The 5,201-nt window shown below is 45.1% G+C and overlaps 1 pseudogene; it reads left to right on the top strand.

Annotated features, from left to right (window-relative positions):
- Positions 1-1,742: 1,742 nt before the first annotated feature.
- Positions 1,743-1,859, top strand: LOC136646757 (5S ribosomal RNA; annotated as a pseudogene).
- The last annotated feature ends 3,342 nt before the right edge of the window (positions 1,860-5,201 follow it).

The raw sequence follows: 5,201 nt of genomic DNA, 5'->3' as shown, positions 1-5,201 counted from the left end.
TGAGTCCGGCAGAGCTCTGCTCTGGCAGATCTTGAACTCTATGTTGGACTGCAAGGCCCAACACAAAGTCTCTCAACTCTGCACTGACATAATAGCCAATCCAGACTTGAGGAGCCCCTTTGCGGGGCTTAGGCCTTTCTCCATGAGAAGGGGACAAAAGTCCCATTCCTCCAAGGAGACCTCCAGCAGTTGCCACTTTGGTGCCTGCTTCACCTGGTGGCAGCACCACCTGTAGGATTGGGCTGTTAATCCTTTGACCTCAATGTGATCTTGCTAGATTATTTTAAATCAAAGTGATCTAAATCACCAACGTTAGCAACCTTCAGCCTCAAAAGACTATGGTATAAGCCAGGGGCGTCCAAACTTTTTGGCAGGAGGGCCACATCATCTCTCTGACACTGTGTCAGAGGCTGAGAAAAAAAGAGAATTAAATTACATTTTAAATTTGAATAAATTTACAAAAATTTACATAAATGAATATATTAGAGATGGAATTTATATGACTGAATGGAGGTCTTGCAACAGTTCAAGGCCTATAAAAGGCCTTGCACGAAGCAAGGCTGGCCTTTCCGTCAGTGCCCCTGCTGCATCAAAGACATGAAACAACAAGCAGTGGAGGAAGCCCTCATTTCACAGCTCACATGAGAGGTTAAACAGTTGCCCTCATGCTGAGTGCAGTTGCATTGGGCCAGCACAGGCTCCAGCAAGTCTCCGAAGGGCCAGAGGGTCATTGCAGACTGGGGGTTCCCTGCAGGCCAGATTGGGAGTCCCTGAGGGCTGCATGTGGCCCCTGGGCCAGGGTTTGGACACCTCTGGTATAAGCCTACAACACTCGGTATTCCAGGCGGTCTTCCATCCAAGTACTAACCAGGCCTGACCCTGCTTAGCTTCCGAGATCAGACGAGATAGGCATGTGCAGGGTAACAGTAGGGAAAAAACACCAATTAAAATAATTGATTCCAACTAAAGATTTCCAATAGAAGCGAAGGCTGGTAACAATTACCAAGCAGATCGGCATTCTCCATGAGACAGAAGGGAAATGTCCATTTTCTTTTATTTGTAGGTGGCGTCATATGTATTTAGTGTAAAAATCCTGACTCTAGACCTATTGCCAAGGGCAACCAGAAAAAGCCCACATGGAAAAACCAACACAAACTTTGCCCACATGGGTTAGGGTAAGGGCATTTTTTTCTGTGGGAAATCCTTGTGTGGGTTTTTTGTTTTTTTAAATGTGGGCTTTACTCAGATAACCACTGTCAAGAGATCAGGTAGTTAATACACATAACAAAGGTGTAAAAAAGATCACCCATATGAATCAGTGGATGATACCTGTGATGACTTGCCAGTAGGCTCTGGTGCCCAATATGGAGCTGTTATATCACAGCTTCATACTGGACAGGTGGACCTACTGGCAAGTCACCACAGATAGTCATCCACTGGTATATGATCTCTTATACTCTGTGATGACTGATAAGAACGTTTCCCCATAACGCTTGCATTACAAAGAAAAGCAGCCGTTTGTGAGTTCCTAATAGGGTAATACATTCTGTTTTAAGAGAGGCGTTTGCACTACCAGAGCCCCGGGTTCACAGCCAATGTCTGTAGAATTCTTGAGATAAAAATAAAATTGATTATCAACTTCATATCCCAATGGTAGAATGGAAAACATTCAAAAGGTGCACTTTAAGTGAGCATGTGAGTTAATGGACCAAATGGATCTAAGCACATTTTATTATAAAATTGCATGCAACTGTTACCCTGCACATGCCTGATCTTGTCTGATCTTGGAAGCTAAGCAAGGTCAGGCCTGGTTAGTACTTGGATGGGAGACCGCTTGGGAATACCAGGTGCTGTAGGCTTATACCATAGTCTTTCGAGGCTGAACGTTGCCAACCAAACCAACCAAACAATGCTAGGTTACCCGAGCGCAGGAGGCCCTTACGCACAAGGCTCAACTGAGAGCAAGTGGTCCAACTGGCTTAAAGGCAGCCCTGTGCATTACATTAAATTTAATTTTTTTTTAAAGATTTGTTGCTTTTATCCACCTTGGTACTGATTCTATTGCTTAAATTTCCCACCCACCCACCCACTTCTATTTGCCCTAATAGGAAAACATTCCAAGTTGTCATCATTATTGAAGCCTTGCAGGACAATTAGCTGCAGGTTTTCAGCACCTCTTTAGGTATGTCATAGCAGCCACCCCAAGCTTGCGCCACTTGTTCTACCTATGCCGCATGTTGATCACCCATGCAACAGGCCTCACCCTCTCCCTTCCCCTGCCATCCACACACACATTAATGAAGTGAACTCTGGAGAGCTGTGGAGAAATATTGCAATTGCCAAATTGGGCCCTGTTATTTCTACTCCTTATGTCCTACTGCAATGCTATATGCTGGCAGCAATGCTTCAAATGGTTGCCCTTACCAGAGCTCGATCCATTTCTCATAGCTTCTCCTGGCTCCTATGACAGCATCATTTTTTAGACTATGTGATACTGACAACTGAATTGACCCAGCAGGATGCTCTATGAGTGCAGCCATCTCAGATACTAATTGAGCTACTAATGTATTCCAGTCTGGATTCTCTAGGCAAGTGTCCTCTTGGAAGAGAGGTGTGTGTGTTCACATATGTATGGATAAATATAGGAATAGTTTCCAAGCCTCGAAACCGCTCCTGCGCCTGCAGATCAAAGTTACAGAAATTGTTTTACATGTTATGTGAAAGTGGAGAGTGAAGACCGATTCTTTTAAAGAAAATGGTGGTAATTTTCTGTAGTGGTTGCAAGTTAAATGCTCATCTCTTTTGCGTATGCAATTAATTACTAAGTAAATGAGTGATGAGTTACTGCAGATTTCTTACTCTGTAATGAGATGGTATTAAAAATGACTTGTAAATTTTTTTTTAAACAAATTTCACTTTTGCAAAATTAATTACATTCATTAAAAGTATTTACTAAGTGAGGTTCTTTATGAGGCATTTGTTAAATGTCATGTTTATTTTTTCTGCTATTAATCAACGAAGTAGCAGAATCGCTTTTAATAAATGTATCACTCTAGTTACTTTGGTTAAATCTTGAATCCCTGACTTAAAAAAAATTTTTTTTATAGGTTTTGGACTTTTTCTTGTTCAGGTGAGAGCTTTAATTCTGCCTAGAAACTTAAAGGCCAGGACCAAATTTCTTCACCCATCTCTTTGGCTTTGCTAATGCCACAGGTAATTTGACAGAGAATTCCAAACAATGCCCTATCCACTACTCAATCAGTGGAGGATGTTTTGTTTTTCAGTCCTAGAACATTAGGGGGCCTAGTCAGAACTGCTGTATAGACCCACTCTTTATCCATTATGGACATTCACCAGATTGCAGATAAGAATCCAATAATTAATGGTGGATTGATACACCAAAATCCACTCCAGAAATACTCCAGAGTAAATGGATAAAATGTTGGGATGTGCTAGATACTTGGAAATTAATCCAAACACTGGATTAGATACAGAATAGGCAGCTGCAGAACTCCGCAGCCCAGCGCCCGGGGCAAAGCTCCGCGATGGTACCCCCCACGGGCTATCACCGCCGCCCCTGTGCAGAAATCCGCCCTCCCACTCACCAGAGGCTCACGGAGCCTTGCGCGACCTCCACCCATGCTGGAGAAACCTCTCTGAGGTTTCCCAGCACTATAAACTGGGACTGAGGCAGAGGATACTTGGTGGTAGAATGGGGTCTGGGGTGGGGGAGGTGGAGGTTGCTGGGTGGTAGAATGGGGTCTGGGGTGGAGTGAGGCAGAGGATACTTGGTGGTAGAATGGGGTCTGGGGTGGGGTGCGGTAGCAGAGCTTTTAAAAAAACAGTTTTTTTAAAAAAACAGGAAGTGGTATCACAAGTGACATCACTTCCTGTGTTCAGGTCACTTCTGGATGCCACATTTGGAGTTCGGCCCTCAGCAGGTGCCCTGAATCCAATGTGGCCCCCAGGATGAAATGAGTTTGACACCCCTGTCCTAGAGCATCTGAGAAGCAGTACAGGTTCACCCTTTGACCTTGCCACCTCTGGATGCACACCACAAACCCAATGGTTACATTCCTGGTCCACACAACACCTGCCTAAAATGACCAAAAGTGAAGCAAAAGCAACAAAAGCAATGCAAACATGTCAACCAACTCAGCCAAATGCCACTCTGGGGCATTTGAAAAAAAAACTGCCAGCTGTGACCAATCAGGAAAGCAGCAAAAATTTCCTACCCAACTCCCAAAAGGGGGCAACCAGCTACTCTCAGACTGCATAAAGGGAAGGATGTGTAGGGGTTGCATTCCAGAGCCAGAAGGGTGGGTAGGGTTTGAAACTGCCAGTCAGGCTCCACCCCGTGTCAAATAAGCACCAATAGAGTGCTTGGGTTCTCCTGCCTCAGCTCCACACTATGAATGGGGCCGAGCAAGATAGTTGCGGGTTCTATGAGTGCTGCAAGTAGGATACTGCCTATTTCATCATCCTTACAAAGGCAAAGGGAAAAATATTTCCTATGGTTCCCGTCATCCTTGGATGCAGCTATGAACATGAACAGCAGTTGAGGTGTGTCCTGGAGCCCACCCAACATTCCTCCATTGCCTTGGTATGTCCAGTGAAGTGGGAAGTGGTGGGGACGGTTGCAGTATTCATTCCTGATATCAGGCTGAACCCTGGGGATATCTGGCAACCATTCAAAAGCAGATTGAGGTGGTGGAAGTTTCTGAAAATCCTGTATCTGAACATTTTTTTTTTTTCAAAGCTCATCCCATTACAGTAGTGTGAATGTGCATGCAATTTTCAGATATGTATTTATAAGATGATCTTGGGCTAACTAAAACTAGGGAGTAACCAGCAGAACAAGAGAACTAAATGTTCTGGTCACACCTCCACCAATGGTTGTTTCCTGGCCGAACAAATTTCCCATCCTAACAGGCCCCAAACAGGATCTCCCACTGAGGGCACCATCCTAACCTGCACTGGAACAGGCAGGCTGACTGGCCTGCACTGTATCCAGCGCAGGTTCGATGCAGCCTGGGGCGCAACTCGGAGGAAGGGGATTTCAGTCCCCTACCCCAAGCAACTGCCCAGGCAGCCCGATGGGACTACTCAGATCTGCACCTGAGATTTCATGGTCTGAGCAGACTAAGTAATGCTGCTGAGGCCGGGGATGGAATTTGGGATCCCGCCTGCACCACCACAGC

The sequence above is a fragment of the Tiliqua scincoides genome, chromosome 3 (assembly GCF_035046505.1).
Source record: "Tiliqua scincoides isolate rTilSci1 chromosome 3, rTilSci1.hap2, whole genome shotgun sequence".
Taxonomy (NCBI): Eukaryota; Metazoa; Chordata; class Lepidosauria; order Squamata; family Scincidae; genus Tiliqua; species Tiliqua scincoides.
The sequence above is the reverse complement of the archived record's forward strand: the minus strand, read 5'-3'. Positions and strand labels throughout refer to the sequence as shown.